General features: G+C 39.7%; 1 protein-coding gene across 4 annotated transcripts in view; it reads right to left on the bottom strand.

Annotated features, from left to right (window-relative positions):
* Positions 1-25,975, bottom strand: part of TBL1X (transducin beta like 1 X-linked) — a 200,208-nt gene that overhangs the window by 94,373 nt on the left and 79,860 nt on the right. The gene's annotated exons all lie outside the window — the stretch shown is intronic.

Here is a 25,975-nt window from a genome sequence, read left to right as displayed (position 1 = left end):
TTCTAAGTCTGCAGTACTACATGTTCTCATGTACACCACTGTAAGACAAGTACCCCATCTAACCAAATGCAACTACCCACCAGAGAAAAAGTTATACCTATTCTAAACAGAGGTAAATGACTACCCAAGGGACAAGAAATGACTATTTAAGCATCACAAAGTATTAACAATATGTCAGCTAGAAGTCCACAGATTTTCTGAGTTTGTCTACTGAATGCGTACGAACCTTGCTACCCATATAATTACCTAGCTAATTCTCAGACGGCATTCTGAGATGACTGTTGTCATCTCTCCATCTTATTTTCAAATTGTCTCCCATCTTGTTCGTCTGTGGAGCATGTTATATTTATGCAAAATATTATATACTCAAGCATACCTCTGTGTAAATATAAAATCTGACCATCCAAGCAACAATTAGAGGATTTTTCTGTTACAACTTCTCCATCTCTTATGGGAAAATTGTTCAGAGTATTATTATATTAAAATTACCTCTATTCAATACTCTAACATTATGCTACGCAACAGTAACTAACACATACTGAGGCTGCTCCAATGACAAATACCAGGAAAATAACTGTCTCGTCTGTGCTGAAGGCTTCTGCAAGATTCATGGAGTTTAAAGTACGCTGCAGAATACCAGATACTCATACTGTAGCACTGCAGATGGAAGTACTGCTACTGAAGAAATTGTATTAATTCTTTCTGTTGTACTGGTAGCTTTTATCAATGACGGGATCACTTAAAGGCCATTCATCTTCCCACGTTGCTACAGAGCAGGCAGAAGGTTACCAGTACAGGCAGCACTGGTAACACAGGCTGGAAGAGCTAATCAAAACCTTAGTCAGACCGGCTTTGGTTACCTTGACAGACAACTTTCTGGTAAATATGTTCATACTGGCCTTCTGCTGAAAAAGTTTTTTGTGCGAAGACTAGAGCCAAGTAAATAAATGATTTTCACGAATGAAGCAAGGGGAAAGGTATAGAGATTAAAAGATACAATTTCTTTATTATTACTACCCATAAGCATCAGTGACACTCAAAAGTTACACACATTCCCCTTACGACCGGGCGAGAGCATACGTGTGGATGGTTGTAACAATTTGTTATGGTAGCAGATGCCCTTACTCATAAGGCTTTACTCAACAGCGAAAAAGTTTCTTAAAATCTAATTTAATACAGAAGTAAGTACTGATGTAAGCTTTGAAATAAAGCAAAGACAGAAAATGTTTTTTAAACTTTCATTTTTAAACTTTCATTGGTAATAGTAACATTACAACCTACCACTACTTACAAGAGGATTAAGGTTGTCACAATTTAGAAAGAAATTTAAAAAACCCAACACCAGAAACCACAGAATACAGCTGCAAAAGTGGTTAGAGGGCTGTAGAAAATACTTTAATACGAAATATTTGGAGAGTTCAACTTGTATAGTTTATTAAAAAAAAAGGCAGATGATCTGATTACAGCACGTAAGTATTTTCAGGGGGAGAAAATACTAAGTACCAACTCGTTTGTTAATCTAGCAAAGAAAGGTACACATAAAATAAATCAGCATCTGGAAGGGGATGCCAAATTCAAATGAGAAATAAAGCACATGCTTTTCATCACCTGTGGCTAACCATCAGTGCAGCAGAATGCAGAGATTCTCCATTTGTTGATATGAAGGTTTAGTGGGACTTCTCTAGAAGATGAATTGTGAAAATGCAAGTTGTCCTGTAGTCACATACCAGTTACTGGGTTTCATACAGATAGGCAAAAAGTGCAATACGGAGAAAGGGAGATCAGGTGATGCAGTCATACCTTCATGGTCATAAATGAAATATGTTATGATCTGAAACGATTGTCCAGCTTTGTATTTAAAACACTGGGTGGTGATGAGCACTGTGCATGCTAAGCTGCTGGTGCTAGCACACACGTAGTGACACATAAACACACACACATACAGCGAGAGAGTGGGGGTGTGTTCAAGCCATATGTGGAGTCAGAGAATTACAACCATCCTACCAGAGACTGGTAGACTAAATTCTGCTGCAAATAATATTCTGTCTTCTAACTCAGGAAGACTGGTCTTTCCTAGATGAGCTGAAAGGACTCGATTACAGGAGAGCGGTAGCTCCCTTCACTAGGGTCATTCGGGGCACCAGCAAGATGACCTAAGGCAGGCACTACGAATGCTGCAGGCACTACGAATGCTGCTCTCCGAATCTGTGCCTCCGCTCCACAGGTGCAGAGCCACGAATAACAGTGCTTCGTGTTACTAACTACTCGCCAGCCCCGACCCTGTGGGCAGTAAGCTATCTGGGCAGAAAAAGCTTCCTACTGGGGTATTTCAGCGGGTCAGACAAGCAGTTCCCCACCTCAGCTCATATCCAGGCGCTGCCCTGGCCCTACAGCACCATGCTTCCAGCTATCTCCCCGCAACGGCAGCGCTACTGCAGGCAGACGAGTGACACGGGCTTCTCACCACAGGGGGAACAGGAGAAAAAAAACAAAATAAGAACAAGAAATGGCCTGAACGCTGCGCTGAACTGCTCTCATAGTTAGCAACCTTAAAAATTTCGTCCCTTAGGCAAAGATAAGGAAAGACACTGGAAGTGTCAATTTAGCTAGTGTTAGTGCTGTTGCTAAGCCTTGGGCTGCTCAACCTGCCAGGAAATTTAACCATGTTTAAATATCAACCAAAAAGAATAGTTAGAAAATTTCATTCATTTTCACTGACTGTAAATCTGGTACACACGGTTTGACTCTGGATGTCGCAGTACTTTTGAACACACTAAAGTCAGCCAAACAATGCAAACATGTCCACCGACCTCCTTATCTCTCCACTACTCCGCCGGACACGACCTCCGTGACGCAAAACTGTGGAAAACCCTGACACCAACTTACACGCAGGCAGTCGATACAAAAACCTCCGCCCACATCAGAAATGCCAATTTAATTGAAGAATCCCGCAGTTGCCTTTCACCCCTGCCCCCAGAGCGCTGGCCGGAGAGCAGCCGCCGGCCGGGACTGGGCAGAGCGGAGGCTCGGTGCCAGTGCCAAGCCGCAGAGCACCGTTTACATGGAGAAGTCAATAAAGGGACATTCACTTAACGGAGGCCTGAATTTGGCGCTGCCCTCAGCAGGCCATAGATGAAATGCTGCGTTTATCCACTGCTTCATATGTAGACTTCCTTTTGCAGGCACCTGCTTGACTTTAGGTAACTGAAATTGGGGGCCAGATTTATAGGAGGCACTTGAAATTATCAGCTTTGCAGGTGGCTAGGGTAAGAGCACCTAAATAGTATAGTAGATTTACTCTTGATTTAAACTCAGAGTATTTAGTCCCATCATTTAGGTAGATGGTTTTGTAAATCATCCTAAATTCTTTTAGACACTTGACTATTTTTCAATCTGATTTATGTTTAAATACTATTTCTGCACAGTTTCAACTAAATTGTTTTATTTCTTTTTACTAAACAACACAGATGAGGAGAAACCAAACCAGTGACACTACCATTCTGTTTCATCCCATTTCTCTTAACACTGTTCGATAATCAAAAAAAATTAATTGGGTGACTAATTTATTATCCCCCTCCTTTCTGGTTTTTAAAGGCACAGGAGAGTTTAAATGATAAACAGGCCGTCTTCAACAGACACTGAACTACAAAAGCATTTTTTAGAGATTTCACTGTATCTCTGGGAAAGAAACGCAGGATACCTAGTGCATAAAACAAATATTTTGCTTTCTTTCAAATTGATAAACAGTTTTAATACTTTCAAACAACCTCTGTGGGATTATACTCATAGCAATCCAGGGCTATATGGAAGATTCCAATAGGACATCAATAATTATGCCACCCTTCTGGAAAAAATAACCTAAAATGTATTTTCTGAAGCTATTCCTGAAAAGTATGCGAATCAGTGCAGAGGGCATTCCAGCATTTGCAAAACTTCTGCTGATGTGCCAGGTTTTTAGTTTCTTTATGGATGAACATTATACATCAATGTAAGCCCATTGGTATAACCAGAGCTGTGGCTGCCGCTGGGGCGCGACCAGCAATCAGCCTGCACAAGGACCGCCGGTAATACTGCAGTCACACCGAGCCAAAACCAGGATCACCATTTTCGATACAACGCAACGAGCTCGGTTTCTCTATCATGTTTCCACGGAGTACCTATGCACTGGATCTGCAATCTCTGCTCAGAAAAACCCACACAATGCCTGCATATTCATGTATTTGCCCTAAGGTCTTAAAGAGTAAATAAATACTATTTAATGGCTTGCTATGATAAAAAATTTCCTCTCTAGACACATATGTATCTATTTGTCCTGCATTGCCGCCTCCTCCAAAGGAAGTTAGGGGATTTTTTTTATTTTAAATCTACCATAGACAAATACTCAGATTTGACAAAGGAAGCCAAGTCGTGAGTCAGGCAGAAATCAGAGACTCAACTTCGAAATAAATATTCATTATAGTACTAGCGCAAAAAATTTTCCCATGCTAAAATCTGAGACAAAGCAACCAAAAAACCTCAGAAATAACCCGTCTTCCCAGAAAAACTTAAAATACTTAGACTTGACAGTCTCTCCCCAGAACATGTCAGTCTTTCAGGTGCAGCTCACAGAGCCTGGGATGCCACTTTGAAGCAAGTGTCTTGAGGGAACACAAAACTGCAAGTGGAAACTCTTTTCATGTCTCATCTTAACTAACTCTCTCAAAGCTAGCAGACGTCATGAAATTAAGAATTTCAGAAGCCCGGTCTCCTTAATTTGGCTACATTCTGCCATCCCTTTTATGCAGGCTCCTCCGCGGATAAATTAACTCTTAGCATTTCGAACAGTAACTCAATACAACCAGTCTTAGAGCCAGACTGGAATCCACAGTTACAGCATTGACTCTCAAAATCATTTACCACGGTCAATGCTTTGCCTGCACAGATGCTCCAACAGCTTTAGTCTTTTTCTGCTTCAGCTGTGTATTTCAGTGTATTACATATTCTCTCTATCACGCGTAATAGTTTCAGAGACAGGAAATACATGAGCTATTTACCATTACTTGATAGGCCAGTACTTTCAGCAATAATAATGAATTTACGGAAGGCTTAGCTATCAGGAACCAAGGCAGGTACCAATACTGCAAATGCTCAGGACTGTAAGAGGATTTTTTTACAGTACACAGATCCACGGGTGCTATGGCTTACAACACAGCAGTTCTGATAATTTTTAATCAGAAAGATATACACGTATTAAATAGCACAACATTTATTTTACCAACCCTCAGGCAAACTGAATGCTATTTTTCTAATTAACAAGTCCATATTAAAACAAATACTTCTCTCTTGACAGTTAACTCATGAGATCTCTGCTGTAACATGGAACAAAAAGCACAGCATGTCTAGGACCGTTGTGATGGAAACATACAGAAAAGCATTTAATTATTAAATCTGTGATACAGCAGGTAGGTGGGAAAGAATGGTCCCCTTCAGCAGCATTGAACTGTAATCCTCTCATTTGTCTATTTAGCTCTACCTCTGGCAAAAGCACAGAAGAAGAAACAGAAAAGAAGAAATGTAGTCTCTGCTGCATTGCCCCAACAATCACCATTAACCGATTTAAAAGGAAGTGCAAGCTTAAAAAGAAAACCACACAATTTAGTTCAATTCATGTAACTTTTGCCCTGAGTAGATCTGTCATTCTAACTTAAGAAATGAACTGTCAAGTCTTTGGCCTCCAGTTGTGCCAATACCACGCTGCTTTCGGCATGCACACCTTGGAGGTACCTGACTGCGGAGCACTACGTGAAAGGATTTGCTGTTTCCCACATCCGGACGATGCAGAGTGTGTATAGTCTTCTTGAGGTGCATCAATAATATGAATTGCAGCTCGCAGCAAAGACAGAGCTAGAACAATTTTTTTTAAACAAGGTTTAATATGTGTAGCCAACATCATCAGCTTCATTTTGGATTAGCTGTAGTTTCCAAGAAATTCTGAAGGCGGGATATGATGTGTACTGCAGTAATACAATCTTGGTATTGTGGAGGCATAAATAACTGCTGCAAGGTCAGGCTTTAGGAGAAACAGCTACAATCAACTTCCTAGGAACAGAGAAGGCAGGCACTTTGGACGTGCCACACAGGGACCTGGGGAGCAGCTTGTCCCCAAAGGACCTTTTGTAACTTCATCTTGGGTGGAACTTCAGCTACACATCACTGCAACCAGATGCACATATACACAGTAATTAATACATTTAAGCTGCATTTTCCCTTTACATTACAGCAATTGCATGAAACACTCTAGGGTTGAAGCTGCTGAATCAGGAAATGGATCAGAAGCTAACTAAAATGTCTTTCTAGTTATTGATTCCTGCTCTCTGTTTCATGTCAACTTCCTAGAATCCATCCAACACAGGCACGAAAGGGTAATGAGTTTCTGAACACACACTCTAATAGTGCACACTGCATCAAAGCTTTCAGTAATTGCCTGGATGCTGCTTCCCAGCAGTACTAAACAACTTAAATATAATTAGCTGGAAGCCCTATGGGCTGCATTTCCCCACTGGAACACCTTTTACACTAATCCATTTATCAGGCTGACAGATGACTGAATCACTGGTACTATGGATCCATTCAACTAATAATATTTCTCAAGCCAACATTTTGGTTCGTTCCCTATCTGGTGCATTTTTGCAAAGAAAAAAAATGGCATTATTTAGAATAGGGAGAGAACCAGACATATAACACATTCATCTCTTGCCAGTACTGAACAATGTTATTTGTTGATCAGCTCACTAAGTATGAAATGCTGGAGCTATCAGGCAGAAAATGGAAATGAAATGTATGCATTATGGAACCGCACAGTGCCAGAAATAATATGGAAACACACAAACACTGAAAGGACTTTGGGAAGCTTTCCAGCCATTCAAAAGTTTTCAGAAGTTTGGATAAGAGGACAGTTTTCAGGGTATCCTTCCTGAAGATGGCCTGACTATAGCTGTCAAGCCAAAATTTCTCCATGCTATTTATTTCTTGTACATCCTTCTGAATGCTAGGTGACAAACAAAATTTTAAAACTGTTTGAATTATATGCAAATAGACATGAATCGAACATTATGCTGCACAGAAACATGCACTTTACAAGCTGCTAAAGAACTCTCATAAAAGTACAAAAATATGTGTTTAATTTCTTGGGCAGAGTTTTCTAATGTTGTAACAAAAACCATTTTATCATTGTATCCCCATGGCTTTTATTCCCAGATAGGTTCCAATAAGTGGACCTCTGCAGTGGCTGAAATTTTGGGGACTGCAGGCAAGGTCTTCCCAAACGTGCCATGCTGTTGAAACGAAGTAATTGTAAAAACACTAAATTCTCATTAAATTCTTTTAGAACAACGAAAAATATTACTCTGGGATGTTATACTCTTATGCTTCATTTGTAACAAGTTGTGGGACAGGAAATAATAAAGGATAAAGCTGGTAATAGCCATTATGGGGATACAAAAAAAGAGGGAGTTTAAATGGTGCTTATCTTCTAGACCCGTTATAGTGCGGTCCATGATCCATATTCTGGCTTGGAATCACCAGGATCCAGATGCAGTGGTAGCATTGTTTATCCCGTTATTTCCCCTGGATGTTCTCGTCAGGGACATAGAAAATGCTGATATCACCAAACAACAAACCAAGAAGAAATGACCCCTAGCATTACTTCTGCATGAGCCTTACCAATATGCCTGGTGTAAAGCTGATGGTCAACATTCATGAATTCTCTCAAACATAGTACTGCAAGTTAAAGTTTACCCATAGCCTCATCCTTTTACCTGGACAGATGACCAACAGTATGAATTCAATTCCAAAGAGATGCTGCAAAAGCTATACTTAAATATTTAACAATAAATAATGATTTTACTATGTTGAGGGATCAGAAACACACTGATTTAGCTTGTGAACCAAGCAGCAGCAAGATGTGGCACAGCCAGCACACCCCTGCATCACAGACCAATCATCCATCTCCAACAGGACCCAGGAACAGCAGCTACGCGGACATTACCAGACTTGATTTTTGAAAATGCAGTACCAGGTGTTTACACTGCCTGGTAAAGTACCTAGCGGGTTATTAAATACCGAGTTGGAGATTTCTTCATGTGAACCCAGGAGCAGAAATCTCAGTTTCATATGCGTTCCCCACCCACTCCTTCCCTCCGGCCTGAAATGGGAAAACTCATCCTAGAGACACCGACACTTGCACAGCAGCCAGCCAACTTCCCTGTCATTCAAAGCCAGCCTCTTCCTCCCCAGCTTCATCTCCTCTGTTTTGTATATTCTCTACTTCTACAAAAGAGCAGACAGTATCCTGAGCAAGGGCTGCCCCAAACCATACGAACCTCAACACTTGTCAGTCACACTTTCACACGAAATGCTCCATTTCACACTCCTGCTTCCACAGACTCCTTTGAAAGGCAGCGGTATTGAGCAGAACAAACACCAGATCTAATCACAAGAACATTTTGAAGCAAAAAATGTTGAAAAATCTTGAGTTTAGACGTTTTTAATAAAACAGATCATGATCATGAATCTCATAAGTAAGAAACCACCTTCATCAGGCAGGAAATGTAACATTACCTTCATTTCTATGCTTTATGAAAAGCCTTGCATATTGTCAGTGAAGCTCAATTTCCTGGGTATTATTTCTCATTTGAGACAATTCTTTAATTCTTGAGGTAAATAAGAGCTCTTCAAAGTACTTCCAAAATGATTACATAAACAGATTCTTCCTTTTATTTTAAGCCAGGTGCAAATATACAGCAGTTTTATAGTTAAATACTTACACTAAATTCGTGGCTTTTTAAGAGAGGCAGAAAAAAGAGTATCTAAGAATAAAACTTACAGCTGGAGTCATACTCCACTCACTACCATACTTTGTACAGTAGGCAGCATCCACTTGGAAGGACAGGGCATGCTAAGCAGTCAGATACTGCAAACATGCAGATGGTATTGTGAGGGCAAATGAATGGCTGTTCTAAAAAGCATGGCAGAAGTGACTTAATACATTGATCTGCAAACAGAACACTTATTCTTAGTACCTATTTGAACTTTAGATTTTTATATTCAGTAACTAGTATCTTCAGCATTAGAAAGACATTGGATTTTCTTGCAAGACCTCCATGCAGTCTCCACACTTGGATTTCTCAAGTACTGACTGGGCCAAGCCCAGAACAGGCTGGTCTATCCCCATAGCTGGCCCTGCTTGGAGTTAGGTGCTGGTCTAGAGATTTCCTGAGGTTCCTTCCAACCTAAATTATCTTATGATCCTACAATAATAATCTCTCCATACTAAAATTACATATACTTGTTATACTATTTACATGGAAAATAAGGAGCTAATAAGAAATCTAAGGGCATAAAATTGCATACTGAATTCAGGCAGACCCAAGGTCTTAAAGGTACAGAACAGGAGACGTTTCTTCTGACTATGCAGAGACTATGCTGGTTAAGCGACTATAACAAAGCTGAAGACTGATGACTGAAGACACAGAATATTTTTATTATACTGCAGATTATCTTCCAACATTACCTTTTCCTTTTACCCAAACCACTTGTAGAGCCATAGGAGTAAAATCTATTTATATTAAGCTAAATTACAGTTTAACTATGTAAACTGTAATCTCCCCCCAATTAAAATGTGTGACATAGAGTAATAGGTTATACTGTCTGGATATCACAAATGCAGCTGAGAATACTGGCTAGAGAAGCACTCTAAATGAAAAAAAGAGCAGGAACATGAATTCATCTGCAGTAAACAGGGCTGTGAAAAACCTGAGCATTTCAAAACATGCAGACAAAAAATCCCTCAAACCAATGTCACACAGACTCTGTGGCAAAGGGCACTGGTCCAGCAGCTTCTTGGTCTGAAGGACTGGAGCATCTCTCCTATGAGGAAAGGCTGAGGGAGGTTTAGCCTGGAGAAGGCTGAGAGGGGACCTTACAAATGTTTATAGATATCTGAAGGGTGGGTGTCAGGAGGATGGGGCCAGACTCTCTTCAGTGGTGCCCAGCGACAGGACAAGGGGCAACGGGCACAAATTGAAGCACAGGAAGTTCCGTCTGAACACAAGGAAGAACTTCTTCCCTCTGAGGGTGATAGAGCACTGGCCCAGGCTGTCCAGGGAGGTTGTGGAGTCTCCTTCTCTGGAGATATTCAAGACCCACCTGGACGAGGTCCTGTGCAGCCTGCTGTAGGTGACCCTGCTTTGGCAGGGGGGTTGGACTAGATGACCCACAGAGTTCCCTTCCAACCCCGAACATTCTGTGATTCTGTGAACTCAATCCTTTGAGCTGGCCAGGAACCTAGGTATTTCACCACATTTGAACTTTTAAATAAAATATTGAGTCATCAGTAGAATTGGAATTCTTGGAAAAAAATCTTCAAAATTATCATCTGATGCTACATGAAGTTCCATAAATTTTGGCCCAGCTGATTGGTTAATCTGATTAACCTGATGGTTGATACTAACTAGCTGTCTCGTAATCATAAGCCTTCTAGGAGTAAACGAGTATCTATACCTCTACACTGAGACCAAATTCACCTGTTTTGATCAGCATATGTGAGAAAGGCTTGTTTGCATAACGAGACTGGGACAAATTCCTTTAATGAATTTGAGTAAAGTATTATCTCTCAATGTATGTGATATTCTATGCTTTACAGCAATTCTGACACCATAAACAGCATGATGTAATCACCTTTGGTTTATTTCGTTTTTCCATTTACTTTAAGAGGTATTTTAGCTACTAAACCTCACAGATTTTTAACGACTCTCTAGTCTGCACTTTATTGAAAGGACACACAAGAAAGAGTAGTCAAGATTTTAGTATTAGTAATTGCTTATCTAAATGATTTAGCCCATACATGGTTTATATTCTCCATCTCATGGTATGTTCAGACATAGTAAAGCCTGGAAACTACGTTCCAAAGGCATTACAAAAAATCTTAATCAAGTGTCAGAGCTCATCTGAAAAAAAAAACCACAAAACCACACCAAAGGTTGAAAATTCAACTAATTGGTTAAACTTGTTGAGGAGGGAGAAGGACTTCTGAAATGCGGAAAACTGCAAAGTTAAGTTGCTTTCCTTTTTTCTGAAGCTCCTTTGGCCTTGCTACTCCAGCATAAAAGCCAAAACGTCCTGATTTTGCTGCTCCAAACATAATTTCTTGAAAGATCGCAAGGGCCAAAGAACTTAACAACAGAAAGAGAAAAACGCTTATTACTTCCAGCACCATGAAGTGTCTCGCAGTGTTTAATGCTTACCTGTACACCAACTTTATTTAATAAATTCTTCTAGCTTGTTCAATAAATAGTAGGTCTGTTTTTTCAAATGCTGAAGTGAGAAATTAAGAACATCTGAAAGCCATACAAATCAGGACAATAATCTGAATTACAATGCAGACTGCTTAAATTCATATATATATATATACACACACACACGTTTATGTCCTGACATAACACTGCACCTTCATGTACGTTTTATAGCACTGAATTTTATGCAGCCAGTATGTGATGTCACTTTTAGTCAGCAGTAAAAGGTGATTTTTCCCAGGGTCTGAGAAGTGCAATTACCACTGACTTCAAAACAAAACAGAAGCAGCCTGCAGTTCTGGAAACCATGTCAATCTTTTCATCTTGGAAAGTAAACTCTCCTTCTACAAATGGAGAACACTATGAAAAGCGAGAGCAATATCCGCACAGAACGATATCTGCTTTTATTATGCTGTAGTAAATGAAACAGAACCTTTTTATTTCATGACAGAACATGTCAGGGATGTTCATGCCATTTACTTTTGATTCCAATTTAAGTATACATATATGGATGCTGACACCTAAAGCTGGGTTGTATGAATATTCACGCTTCATTATAATGAGTGGTTTTCTTGTATTACATTCGCAGGAAAAGAAGGCCTAATGACAAAAGATTCTCTGAAGTCAAAGAAGAATTACAGCCATGATAGTAGCAACAAAAAACGATCATTAAGAGACATTTTGCATCTCCATTTACAGATTTTGTTTGCTTTGCACATAAGCATTTTAGTGAGATGCAAGGTGTTACAAGTCATTTTTTGCCCTAGCCTTTGAAATTATTTATGAAAATTATGAGGCACAGGCGAAGAAGCTGAGAAGCTCTGCTTAGAAATTCTGGAGGACAGGTATTAAAATGTTAAATTTCGTCAGGGTAGCAGGAAGTCTAGCCATATTCCCCATTCCATCCACTGTAGTTTGCAATTTCAGGCTGCACCCATGCTTCTTGTTCTGAGTGAAGCTTCACTGGTGTGGCCTTATTCCCTTGCTTCTCGTAATCACTCTTCCCTTACATTCCTGCTCAATGTTGCTGCCCCTCAGTATCTGTGGAATAACTGCTTATGTTAAAATGATTCTGATTAAAAGAGATCAGAGAGTTGGTGTTAAAAAGTATTTAAACTAACCTAGATTGTAGTGAACAAGTCAGGTTAGGGAGTGACTACATGATCAATTAAATCTCATGGGAGCAATACAGAACAGTTGTGAACAGTGGGGGACAGGAGCCTATTCAGCCAACTCACCTGCTGCCAGAATAAAATGTGAGAGAGACAGAGAACTGTTCTCGTTCTTATGCTTATTTCTTTTCTTTCTTTCCCCAATATCTAAAATCCTAAAATTCTTATTCCTGATTCAGGCTGCCAAGTTTCCTCGAAACAAGTACCTCTCCACCAGTACCTGTGTTCAGACCCTTACAAAAGTCAAGGCACATTGACATGGCAGCTAAAAAGTCCCAGCCAAAAGAAACGCCTCCCCCCACCCAAAGACCACCTCAGTAAACCAGCAAGGAGTTTAACACAGTCATCTCGGCGTCCTCAATTCACCTTGCTCTTGCACCTCCAGTTGCTGCAGCACAGACGGGATGCAACATCTCCCACTGCTTGGGGACTGCCCCTAAAGGTGAGCCATATGTTTTGCAACACCTAGAAACAGCAGGATTAAATAAGCAAATCTCTGCAGCCTTAAGGCAGAGCTGCTTTGATTTCACGGCCTTGTGTCCTGCCCCCCTCCTTTTTTTTATTTTAAGAGAGAGCTTTTGCAATTTAATTTATCTGGGTTAAGCCTACAGAAAAAAAATACAAATACTATGCATGTGTGTGCACATGCACGTAATACCTAGGAAATCTCCTGTGTTATCTGTCTATGTAACATTTTACCTTCCACCAGACAAATATATTTTTAAACAGTCTGGAATCAAAACAACATTCTCAGCATTCAAGACATTCTGTCATCACTGCCCATTTGTTGCTCTCTAGGTTTCTCTCACCTGGCAAATTTCCCATTTTAGGAATTATCAGATTCATCTGCTTAGACAAGGCTGCAAAATAAAATGAAAAGCTGGATTATTCTAGAGAACTTGTATTTTTCTTTCAGGGCAGAAAATCCAGCGCATGAAAGCTGAACACTAACAGCAAATGGAACCAATCTCTCAAGACTTCACAATTCTACCTCACTACACTCTGCAAAATCTGATTTTGACTAAGACGCAACAACATTTATTTTACATTTATCCTTTACTTCTTTAAATACATTTATTGCCACTTATATGTTAACCTGTTTTGGAGCCCTAAATATTATGCTCATGGGCGATTTTTTTTTAACTGGAGTTCCAGTAAGCATGCTGTTTGTGTGCACTGCTGCTTCTACGCAATTTTTCATAAAGAATTATCAATTGCTTTGCTACCATTTTCCCTACATCACATTTTTTGCAGAGAGAAAGTGCAAGAAAAAAAGGAAGAAAACATGTAAAAATGAATAAATTACCAGCTTTCCACAGCAAGATGGCTCAGGATTTGAGTGATGGAGTAGCTTTCATGTCAGAAGCTGTACTGGCAAAACCATGCTTGTGTTTCTGGGCCCACTGGCCGCAGCACCAAGATTTCTGGAGGCATATGCCATGGTTCTTAGTACTGTAATACCCTAAAACTCTACACAACCCTTTTACATCATAGTGTGGGGACACTATTTTCTCCCTCTAAGTAGAAAGAAAACTGTGGGAAGGTCTGGAGAAATCTCTCAACACCAACTTTCCTTACTAGACAGCTAAAGCAGGTTTCATTTTCTTGCCATGGATGACTGAACTAACAAAAACTCTACCAAATTCAGGGTGGGTTTCACACGCTGAGTGCATACACACATGCAAGTGCACCAGGTTAAGCAGCAGACAAACATCAGAGAAATCCTAAGTGATCCTAAAGTGACTAATGTAACAGCGAACCCGTTACTGAGCCAGAACTGCTTTATGGAGACTACTGCCTTCCAGTATTGATACTAAACCACTATCTTACACTGTTCACCCAAGCAAAAGTCTATTTCAAGGTGCTATATTATTATAACCAAGTGATTAATCAATTTCTTTCTAAAGTCTCCTCTGAGAGCTTAAAAATTAATGATTCACTTTATTAGTATTCTGTACAGCTTTCCACATTTTTTGAGTGCTATGATTAAATTTATCTGTGGTTGCTTATGGTCGCAATATGGAAAATGCTCCATATGAAAGTCCCCGTTCCACACACATCCAGTGGATTTCCTTAAAACACACTGAAAATCCCAAACAAAAGGACTGCAAGTGACAAATCCGTTTCATTTATTCTCAAATAGGCTAACCTGAATACATGGCTTGTGCAAAAGGCAGACAGGACAGACTTGTGAAGAAATACAGCAAACGGGCAAATAATGTAGTGCATTATATTTGCCACATTTTAAGGTTGGAAATTAGTCCATAAACTTATTTGGGTTCAGGTCCTACCAACTCACATTTTACAAGATAAAAACTCATCGAAGATTTTATTCTACGAAATAAGGACTACCAAAAAAGCATGCTGAGTTTGGAAATCTGATGTGTTCTAGTTCATCACTGAATTTAAAAATTTTCTATTAGGTTTCAAGGGTCTTCATACTGTCTTATTTAGGCTGCCTGTTCTAGTAGTCCAGGCTTGAGCACCTAAAGATACGAGGTACTACACTTCGCCATTCTGGGCATGAAGCATTAAAAATTTACTAAAGAAACCAAACAAACTGTTTTAATAACATTGAATCCATCATTCATAGAAATTGCCAGAGATACAGACCTACAAATACATTTTGGTTTTATCGAATGTAGCAAGATATAGTAGCATACAATCTCATTAAAGAGCGAACCGATAAATAATTTTGTGCCATGCAAAACCATAGTTCATTCTAAAACCTTAAGTCATACACCAAAGAATAGTAAGATGTACTGTAATGTAATAAAGAACAATGTAAGAAGAGCAATGTATCAAGGTATCTATCATTAAGTAATACTGTTATGAGGTTCTAGCAACATAAACCATGGTTGACACCCGAGTGATTTCTCTGTTGTGTGCACTGCAATGTATACTTCGGAGGAACAAAGTTCGTTATGCAGAATTTAAATGATATTGTTGTTTCTCCTTTATTTTTTGTGAGCTGCTGAGCTATTCAAAATTCTGTAACTGAAGGGTGTTTTCAGATGAAAGAAGCACCTTGGTTCCAAAAGAGGCAATGATGTGACTTTTCAGAAATACTACGTTAAAAATAAACCAACATAAAAATTGAATTGTATTGACTCTGTGACTCTAAAAATGCACTCTAGACTGTCATTACCATGAAAGGTGATGAATATGTTCTAATTTACTGGTGATTTTTCGAGTACAGGTGTCCCTCCACCAACGCACTTCACTTCTCCCTCCCTCTGAAAAGGGGGCTCGGATATTATCACCAGACAGCAATGCAGACCCACCGTGGGGCTAGCGAAGGGGCACCTCATTAGGAGTCTGCCGACAGATGCAAACATTCTGCAAAATTCTTTAAAGCAGAAGCATGCCATTAATTTCGATATTTATTGCTTTCTATTAAAGATAACTGACTCAATGTTGGGAAGGGCTTTACAAGGCTAGGATTTTGTCACTGTCTAACACTTTTTTGTTTTGTGATGTGCCTGGCTATTATGAGACTAAATTTATTCCAAAGAATAAATTAAGCAATAACACATGACAAGCAGCGCATTTGAAGGCAATTTACTTACCACCTGAGGCATGCTACAACGCTGAAGGCCAAAGGCTCAGTAACTTTAACCATTCAATAAATGCAATAATAATCGAATTGAAATGCACAGCATTGGGAGACTTATTTCTGTCATGCTATGCAATTCAGACACAGAACGAAACGCTTCTGTGCATTTAGTGACCGTTTTTAAATAAATGATACTTCTGAGAACTCTTTTTCACCATTGTTCTGAAAATGCTACCCAATACAAATCAAATGTGGAAGTTTACATATGTTGTTTGATGACCAGACATTGCTTGTGAAATGACAGAACTACCCCTTAGACTGCAGGTCCAGTATCAGCTTAAAAAAAATCCATGCAAACATGTATAAATAACTAAAGGACTGGGCAGCACAGGACAGGACAGGTATCAGCCACTCTAGAGATTTAGCAACTGGCCTGCACTATCCTGCTAACATACCAATAAATTCAGGTCTAGTTGTGGTAGCAACAATGAATTAATTTAAAATAATTTATTTTTTCTAACAGCACTACCACATCTCATTCTGAAGAGACTGCGCACAGGACATGCGGCTGTGCTACTGGAACATTGTTTACTTCATTGCTCCAGCTTTAATGAGTAAAACAATGACATTATTTAGGTTCGTGATCTATTCGCCAGTCACAGTAAAGTTCACCTCTTAAATAAACAAAGCGCGACAAGCTGGCTTTCATTTGTATTTGGCATACCAACAACTGATTTCTACCATAAACTCCTTCTCCTTCTGCTCTACGTTGTAACTACATGGTCTGATCTGGTTTAACCCTGGTGCAGAGAGCTGCCTTCCATCCACGTTTCTAAAAACTCAGAAAAAATTAACACAACCGAGAAGAAAAGATGTGAAGATCTACTTGTGAGGTAGAAAGACTGGGCAGCAAACTGCTGTACAAGAAAGCACAGCACCTGCTTGTTCTGTCGTCTTCATTCTGCTCTGATGAGGCTTAGTCTGTAAGGAGATTCGTCTTTTTAAAGACAAAGATAAGAATAGTAATTTCCAAAACTAAGAACTAGCTACTGGATTCTCTTTTCCCATCTCTTCTACCCTACTCCCCCCAAACAAGGGGAAAAAAATCCATCCATAGTTGAATACTGGATATGAACACACGTAAATAAAACCAAAACCCTTTAAACATCAGCAGACTGGTTTGTTTAAATGAATTTCCTATGTTCATTAGTAAATGAATGATATCATACCCAAGCTCTTGGATACTAAAGGCAGAAACATATAGCTCTGGGACAGGCTGCCACTGATTCTAATGCTGAACTACAGCATGCTAGCAAAAATCCAAACAAGACTATTGTTTTTTTCTGATTTAAGAATCACATTCTCTAAAGATGTTTCTTACAGGTCAGTCCAGACAAAATGTAACACACAGTCTCATACTAAAAGTGTATTTGTGTTCCAATTTACCTAAGCCATTCTGTTCAAGCATTTTAATTTTTTAATGTATTTTCCACAAAACACAATTCTGCGTAATACACACAATATTTTAAATTATTTTAAATACAAATTTACAATTAAAGACCATAAAAAAGACTTGCTACATCAAGTCAAACATTCACTGTAGACCGCATCTCTTCTTTAACAATGGCAAAAGCAGGTATCTAATGAAGAATGTATGAACAAAGCAAGGACACAGTGGTACTCTCCCACCCCGAACAGCCTACAGCTCTGGGACCTCCTGATGGTTCCAGTACCGAGACACACCAGGGCATGTTTTAGCAGAGCATTAATGCATACTCCTTGCCATTTATGATCATAAAAAAAAATTCCACTTTAGATTTGTGGCAGGTATCATTGTAATGTCATGAGACAAAATAACTGTGATTTTAGCTATCAACACTATCAGTTGAACACAACCCTGCTCTTCATTTTTGTATTTCTTGTTCTAAGAACGAAAAAGATTCTAGCACTCAACACCTCTCTTGAACCCGGCCCAAATTCAAAACCAGACAAACACGTGAATGTTTCTACAATAAATTTGCACTTTGAAGCTCTGCATGAGAACTGGGGATTTTCACAAACATTTATTCAACAAATGTCAAATCTTCATGTACATGTACAAAAGTACAATCTGTAGAGGTGACAGACCTATCACATAATGAACCAGATAAACGCTCTTGCGCATTTCTTCCTTTTTGAAAATCTGACTTGACGAATATTGCGCCTCTGGTAAAATTGTGTTCTTTTCATGCAAGCGTAACCACTGGCCATTGTGTCTAAGAACATACCCAAAGTACGCAGCAATCTTGAGGACAAGCCCATCACTCACATTCTCCAAACATTCAGTCTTCAGACTTCTATGAATTAATTTCCTTCAAACCAGGGGTACAGAATTGCCGGGTTATTACTGAACAATTCTTATATTTTGGAGATGAAGCGCCAATGTCTGATGTTACAGCTCTGCTGCTGCTGCACTGTCTTCTATTTTATTCTAGCTGAATAATTAAATACCCTTTAGTCCTTCTGACAGTCCTACACTCAGCATGGCTGTTAATCAATATCACATAAAAGGCAATTAGGTTTAGGCAACTGTTGCACAAGGCAGAATGGATAAGGTGAGAGGGAAAGAGATGTCCTCTTTCGAACAGAAGACTAATTTTCTGTATTTCACAACACGCCCTACCAAATGTGCACACAGACTTGTGAACACACAATACATACAAAGATGTGCGGGGGAATCCAAATTAACCTCAGAGATTTGTTACACCATGACAGCAACCAACAGTCACTCTTCTTCCATTCTTTCCCAAATTCCTAGTCTTCACATGTTTCAGGGATCAAAGAAAACTCTCAGCACCAATACATTTAAAGCACCCAGTTTACAGGGAAAATCTGACTGCATTACACCATTTCTGAAACTTTTACCACGTGATTGCAAAAGGGAAAGATAAACAGATGAACAAAAGAAGACACTAAATAACACTGTCTGAATTCTGCCCAGTGCAAAACATTTAGGAAGACTTATGTTTCCAACAATTCGATGAATTTTTCTAGAATCTCTAAAGTTACGGGTTTTTTCATTCTTTTCTTGTTCTGCAATAAATCAATCAGGGTATTAAGAGCAATCCTAGGCTGAGAGTCCCAACAAATAAAGATTCACATGAAGGGGTGTAAAATTTCCCCACACTGCCCTGCCACGATGCTTACATTCAGATCTATCCAGAGAAAAGGAGACGCGGTGCCCAAGTCTCTTCAACAACTCCTCACTTCTGATGAAATACTCCAGTATTGAATTCAGAAACACTTCAGACTTCCTACCAGGCTGATAAATGAACTCACAAGTGAAACAGCAGCAATTTCAGGTAATAAATAAATTAACAGTGATGATGACACCATCAAGCAACCGACACAGAGGTGGAAGACTCTGTGTACTCTTGACACTCCTCTGTTCTGGATGGCCTCTTATATTTCATGTTTAAAGAACTAGTATTTATAAAACACACTAACTCAACTTTAACCCATACACATTGTAAAAAAACATCTCTGAGTAATGTGGAATAGACAGCATTTCAAATGGAAAACACTTAGTAAGTAACTGATTGTTCTTGATATTATACTTTCTGAAGCATTTAGCTGAAATTCAAGTTTTCAAGAAGCTGGAACAGTATTTTCCCCCAATCCTATTGGTAACTTGCACAGAATCTGTATGTTCTATATATAATTTATAACTTGTTTCAATTCTTTTGTCTCACCAAGATCTGCTTCAAGCTGTAGGAAGCATGCTCCAGCTAGCACCTCCCTCAAAATGATCCAGAAAACATATTCCATACAGCACATGGTCCACACTCATGAATCACAGAAAGAACAGCAAAACAAACACGGGCTTTTTTAGTTTCTTCCGTCCCTTCCCCGAAGCTGCTCAGTCTCGAGGAAGGCTGACCAACTTCTGGCTCCCAAGCTGGAGAAGTGATGGTGCTGTGCCAGAGCCACGCTGCCGGGAATCAGCCCGGGAAGGCACTAGCAGGAGGGATCAGGCACCTCCGGGTGTCAAAGGAGGAGGGAAGGCAGAAGGGGCGGCCATGGTCTCCGCGGCACGCCCTGAGCTTCAGCTGCGTGCCCAGCCTCACCTCCTTCTGGGGGGGGTGCTAACGGTGCCTTGCTGCTGTTATCTCCCCCTCCCAGAGCTTGCTCACTTCACTTCAGCCAACACCCTATGTGCTTTGTGGATCTTGGCCAAAAAGATTCTGGTGCTGCACAACCATTTACACACTGATATTTTAGTTATTTTTTTCTCTGACTAATATATAGTGAAACACCATCTTTACGCCAACTCAATACTGCAGTTTGCTTACCATGAAGCTGTTCTGCATACGTACCTATGGAATAATCTGTGCTAACCCACATCTGCTATTTTTACACACTGTTCAGCTAGAAAGTAATGACTGACCCATTCTTATATATAGCATCATGATTTTTTTAAAATGGAAATTAAACTTCAGTTAAAATGTAAAAAATGTCCATCTTTGAAACATAATAAGATCTTTTGAAACAATGTTTTACCAGTTAATAAAATTTTATGTAAAACATGCATGAAATTTAATAAGAGTTCTGCATTTTGAACCAATTCTATACATACAAGAGGAATTATCTATAACTAGCAAAATTAACTGACTATTTCTGGTCCTTATGTCCTCCAAGATTTTAAAACCAACAGATCTCAGCCTTTCTTTCTTAGTTTTCTAAAGGAAATACTCACTGAGAAAGAGTAGGGGCTTTCCTGCCTAGTAATCTCCCAAGTAGTTTCTCATCTCTAAGCTATTCACTAAATTGATAAGCAGAAATGAAGAAAAACCCTTCACCTCTGGAAAGGCTACAGCTGCCAAACATGGGCTTACCACCTTGGCCAGGTCCAGGTGCACAGTCGGTCTTCTCACTGCTGAGCTGATGACTTTCTCTAAAACTCCAGCAGCAAATATAGTCTGAATACTATTTTCATTAGATTAATGAAAATAATAAATTCAGGACTTAATAGGTCCCAATTTTATGTAGGACTTCATAGGACTTCTAGGTCATTATTTTGCATTTCATATTAAATTGCAAAGAAAACCTGTTCCATATCTAGTAAAAATTCAAATCTTTTACTTGCAATGCAGCAATTGTCTGGAGTGGATGCAGTGTGTCAGGCAATACTGCTAGACTCGCAGAACGCTGATTAAACTGCATGTCTTAAAAAATGGAAGTGGTAAGTACAACTATAATGAAAGCATCCGGAGAAATGCAAGCAAGAGACTAAAGACAAAGATATAGAAATAAATGCACAGCTCAGTTCCCAGAATAGTGTTCATTACCAAACTAATCTCTCCTTCTGTAGGGTCACAGCCAAGTGCCATTGTATTTCTAATCTACACTGAAGCCAAAAATAAATATATACAGAAATAATATTTAAAGAGCACCAAGTATTCCACCTTCAAAACTTGTTTTTCTCTGAATACTCTAGGACATGCCTACATGCAAAGTAATTTTCTAAAAAAACTACATTTGACAGAAATCCTAATTCTTGCTTAAAACTGGATCTCCCCCAAAGGTCTTTATTTCACCCAAGTGACCACAATGTCTAACAATTCAGCTCAGTGTACAAAGACCTTGTTTATCCCTTCCACCACCATGGACTGTCACACAGACCAGTCTGTTAAATGGGCCTCTTTGCCCCTCCTCCAGACAGCTCTCCTCTGATACCTTCCTCTTTTCTGTATTACAGAGGCTTTGGCTGGGATGGGAAACTGCATGAGACAAACCTTCCTTTAATTAGTGTAGATTGCTATGCCATGAATCAACAAATACACACCACCAGTGCTACCACTACAGTTGTCTTTGTCTCGAAGGCCTATTTGTCTGCTTCCAGATTCCACTAGAACTCAGCTGCCTTAATCCCCCATATGCCACTCACCTTCTTATTTCGCTGTGTGCCAATTCTTCATGCTAAAAGGCAGTCTGTACATGTATGGAATTTTTTTTTAATTATGTCTCCAGCCTACCAGCTGTCAAACTCTATTTGACATTTACAATAGTGTCTGCAGAGTAATCTGTATCTATTCCAGTTTTTTCCACTGTGAACTATTCTTGCTAGTACTTTATGAATTCACTTTCATTGCATACTCCTCATATAAAGCTTACTTTTTTTGTATACATCTACATTATGGTTGAACACAAAATTTGAAATAGAGAAACAGTACATTCTTTATGATGAAGATGAATTGCATAACATGTATTGAACAACTCCTCTTCAGTCTGGCAGGCAGAACACATACTCTTCTCTCTCTGTTCAAGCATTCAACCATCACTTTGGACTTCAAGGAAAAGAGCTAAATTAAGTTTTCAGTGAAGCTTTGCTATAGACCTCTGCTATCAAGTAAAAGCTATATGAATGAACCAACAGCCAGCTTAAATCCCAAATGTTTTCATGTTTTGCATTTAAGGTTGGATGATAACTTTGCTCTTTTCTTTTACTGCAGCTCTCAACAACAATGGACAGTCTCAAGACATTAAAATAGTTTCTTAGTCTGAATATCATATGGAAAAAATCAGCCGCCCTTTAAAAAAAGTTGTAAATGTCTGGACAAACTTTTCCCAGATTTTCCTTCTTCAGTTATTTAATGAACATATGGTTATTTATAATGTGAGCTACAGTTGTAGTATTTCAAAAATTAGTTATAAACATGCCTAGAGCTACTCAGCTCCTCCCAGGACTATACCGACCTCAGTCAATATCATTCCAGTACTGTTTGCTTTGGGATCTCTCTCCTTGGCAGTGAATCCATGGACTTACTCCGGTGTCTTCTCTCCGCCTCAAATTTTACCTTAGCTTTCTTCTCTTAACAAATACCTTGTAGCAGGTTGCTTTAATTTCAGGAAGATCTTAACATCAGATATTAATTATGACAAAGAAAAATCTTGGCCAGCAGGTATAGCTCACTAAAAAAACATATGAAATGAATGCAAGTTCAGCTATATTTTAAACTAAGCATTTAAGGAACAAGATAGAGCCAATCATTCAGGTTAGTGAAATGTAGCAGAAGCTACATTCTCATCAATGACCTAGATGGTGAGATCGAGTACACTCTCAGCAAGTCTGCAGATGACAGCAAGCTGAGTGGTGTGGTCAGCACGCCTGAGGGACGAGATGCTGTCCACAGGGACCTGGACAAGCTCAAGAAGTGGGCATGCGTGAACTTCATGAGGTTCAACAAGGCCAAGGGCAAGGTCCTGCACGTGGGTCGGGGCAACCCCTGGTATCAGTACAGGCTGGGGGATGAAGGGATTGAGAGCAGCCCTGCCGAGGACTCAGGGGTACAGGTGCATGAAAAATTGGACATGAGCCACCAATGTGCTCTTGCAGCCCAGCAGGCCAACAGTATCCCGTGCTGCACACAGAGAAGCGTGGCCAGCAGGTCAAGGGAGGAAATTCTGCCCCTCTGCTCCGCCCTGGTGAGACCCCACCCGGTGCCCTGTGTCCAGCTCTGAAGCCCCCAGCACAGGAAAGACATGGAGTTGTCGGAGCAGGTCCAGAGGAGGGCCACAAAAATGATCCGAGGGCTGGAGCACCTCTCCTGTGAGGAAAGGCCAAGAGTTGGGGCTGTTCAGCCTGGAGAAGAGAAGGCTGCGGGGAGACCTTCTAGCAGCCTTTCAGTACCTGAAGGGGGCCTGCAGGAAAGATGGGGAAAATATTTTCAGCAGGGCTTGTTGCGATAGGACAAGGAGTAATGGCTTTAAACTAAGGGAGGATAGATTTAGACTAAATGTAAGGAAGAAATTTTTTACCATGTGGGTGGTGAAACACTGGGACAATCTGCCCAGAGAGGTAGTGCAGGCCCCATCCCTGGAAACATTCAAGGTCAGGTTGGACGGGGCTCTGAGCAACCTGGTCTAGTTGAAGATGTCCCTGCTCACTGCAGGGGGGTTGGGCTAGATGACCTTTAAAGGTCCCTTCCAACCCAGAGCATTCTGTGATTCTAATAGCTGGGTTGATGACTTTTTGACAGGTATAATACAGACAAGTGACTGAGCGAGGCTCCTCTCCAAGTCAGGAGACAGGCATTTCTGGAACATGACACACCTCATGGGCGAGACTCTGCTCCCATGTGCTGGGAGCACCTAGGCCTGAGTCAGGCATTGGCTGAGGTAGACAGACCTCTCTGACACCTGACGTCTGTCTTCTGCTTTTCTTTCTCATGTATGTATGTAAACATGTGTGCACACTTTTTTTTTTAGACAAACAGCATCAGGCAGCATCACCCTGAAAATCCAAATGAATCTTCTTCCATCTTCATATAGCTTATTTTACTCACTGTTAATATCTATGGGCTTTAATGAAACTTCTCATGTGAGAATGCATCACTTCTCATGTGAGAATCAGTATACTCATGTGAGTATACTGATTTGCTCAATATCCCTTCCTGTTTAATAGAGATTTAATACAATTCAGTGTATCATTTAATTCAATAAATGGTAAAATGGTAGTTTTTTCCTTTGCAATCAACACAAACCGCAGACATAAAATGTGCATCAGAAGACAGCAGGTTTTTTTTACTCTAATTCCTAGCATTTCAAGTATTCTAGTATACTGTTTTTTCTACTTTTGACATTCAATACTAGTGTAAAGAAAAAAAAACAACCAAAAACCAAACCAAAACATAGACTGAAACATGAATGTTGCATATAACCATGATTTTAATTGAAACTGCTCATTTCTTAAATTTCTTCTTAAAGTATATAGAAGTGTTCTTTGCTTTAAATGTTCCTATTCACAGTTAATTGCATTTTATACTTCATTTGAGGATTCCACAGAGCTCTGTCCTTGACTCCCTTATTCTCTACTCACAAGGGAATCTCATTCAAAAGTGATTTTAATTATCACTTACGAATAGATACTTTGTGCTCCAGACTTGCCTCTTCTTCACTGAACACCAGAATCCTCATCCATTTCTGATGCCATCAGGACTTTTGGCTGTCAACTCCAGAATCAATTTGAACACTCAGTATTCTTTCTCCTCTTGCTCTGCAGCCCTTCTTGCTACCCTACTACTTTCGTTAAGTACTGTCAACATCACAGTCTTCTCGTTTGTCACACGGACTTGTAACCCTTGATAACACCACCTTTAACCTACACATTATTCCAGATGGACATCTGGAAAAATCTCCAAATTTATGTAAGTATGTTTGTTTTTCTACAGAATTATAGAATCATTTGGGTTGGAAGGGACCTTCAAAGATCATCTAGTCCCACACCCCTGCCATGGAGAGAGATGTCTTGCACCAAACCAGGTTGCTCAAAGCCTCATCCAGCCTGACCTTGAACACTTCCCATGATGGGGCATCCACAGCTTCTCTGGGCAACCTGTTCCAGGGTCTACGTAACACCTGAATGCAACTCTTCTTAATCACAAAGTTTACGCATAACATTTCTAAGTAATTTACCACTAAATCACACTATCACCTCAAATGCAAGTATTTTTTTTTTCATTAAGGCCTTTCTTAGTCCTTCTCTAACCTCCTTTATTTTATTTGCATGTTAATACCCTTGTCTACTTCTTACATTTTCTAACAGTAATCTTATTTTCATGCTGCCTCTTCTATTGAGAAAATGTTTCCTATAAACATTCATTGAGCTACTGCACTAAGGTCCTTCATATTCTTCCTCAAAACATTAGAAAAGATGAACGTTTTCTACGAAAAACATTGATTTGGTAAGAAAACCAAAACTTGCTATTGTAATGAGAAAGAAAAAAAACACTTCTCAAATTCAAATAGATTTTAAGCCACTTTATTCCTTCAGATACGCCTTCAAAAATGAATGGGAAGAATGGCTACAGTTAAGGAACTCCAGCGACTTGTCACCAAATCTGTCCAGCCTACCAGTGTTATTCCAGATTCATATTCTA

This window comes from Opisthocomus hoazin, chromosome 1 (genome assembly GCF_030867145.1).
Source record: "Opisthocomus hoazin isolate bOpiHoa1 chromosome 1, bOpiHoa1.hap1, whole genome shotgun sequence".
Lineage (NCBI taxonomy): Eukaryota > Metazoa > Chordata > Aves > Opisthocomiformes > Opisthocomidae > Opisthocomus > Opisthocomus hoazin.
The sequence above is the reverse complement of the archived record's forward strand: the minus strand, read 5'-3'. Positions and strand labels throughout refer to the sequence as shown.